The 878-nt window shown below is 50.8% G+C and overlaps 1 long non-coding RNA gene across 1 annotated transcript in view; it reads right to left on the bottom strand.

Moving 5' to 3' along the window:
- Positions 1 to 106: 106 nt before the first annotated feature.
- Positions 107 to 878, bottom strand: part of LOC105310414 — a 5,371-nt gene continuing 4,599 nt past the window's right edge. The window contains exon 3 of the long non-coding RNA XR_897495.2: positions 107 to 131. This is a non-coding gene — a long non-coding RNA (uncharacterized LOC105310414). The remainder of the gene's footprint in view (positions 132 to 878) is intronic.

Below are 878 nucleotides of genomic sequence, written 5' to 3'. Positions count from 1 at the left end.
TCATTGGCCACCGTGCTGCAAAACTTGGCCTTCAGGTTCTCAATGGAACTGCTTCCGTCGTACACGGCGACAAAGTTCCTCTTGCATTCGTTGGAGTGCTCCATTTGGTAATCCAGGAACCTCAGATAGATCTGCAACATCGAAACCAAGACAAACACGGGTTTAAAGAGATACAGTGATTTGCAATTTCCAGTTCTGTTATCCAGCAACACGGGAGACCGAATTGAGCTATGACAGCTCACGGGAAAACAGCAGACAGAAGGCCGGTGCCTACGCAGTAAAAAAACTAGGACTAATAGTCTGTTTCTTTGGTTGTCCCCATTATGGGACCGAGCACGAAGGAGCCTGAAGTTTGCGTTTTGTCTCTAAGGAGAAGAAACTTCGTGCTCTGTGAGGCGTAACCATCGTATGTATTTTCCTTATTTTAATAGCAGTCTCACGGTCCTGACGCATTGGGCAAATAAAACGGTCACTCATAATCTTATTATTCTCAGAGTCATCGCGATTAACTGGCGAGTTCCTTTTCAATTTTTCTTCACGTTTTCAAACCGAAGTTTACCTGTAAGGTGCGCGTGCCTGCTGTTGCGGCCGCACGTCGAGCTGTCTTCATCTTGCACGTGGCTCTTGTCCCCACGATGTCCTGTCGCTGGTTTACCCACGGTCCCCCCCTGCATACCTGCGCGGTTTTAAGCTCTTCCCCCGTAAACCACTTTAGCCTTCCCGACATCGCCCCGCGGGCCCCCGAGGCGCGTGTGTTTTCGGTCTCATCTTCTCGGTGCTTCGGACCGAAGCTTCCACGGCGTCTTCCTCACGCCGACGGCTCTCCCTCTGCATCTCTGCTCCCCCACTGGGCCCACACGGTGAATATTTTGCTCAAA

Source organism: Pteropus vampyrus, unplaced genomic scaffold (genome assembly GCF_000151845.1).
Source record: "Pteropus vampyrus isolate Shadow unplaced genomic scaffold, Pvam_2.0 Scaffold3083, whole genome shotgun sequence".
Taxonomy (NCBI): domain Eukaryota; kingdom Metazoa; phylum Chordata; class Mammalia; order Chiroptera; family Pteropodidae; genus Pteropus; species Pteropus vampyrus.
This window is presented reverse-complemented; position numbering and strand designations above follow the sequence as displayed.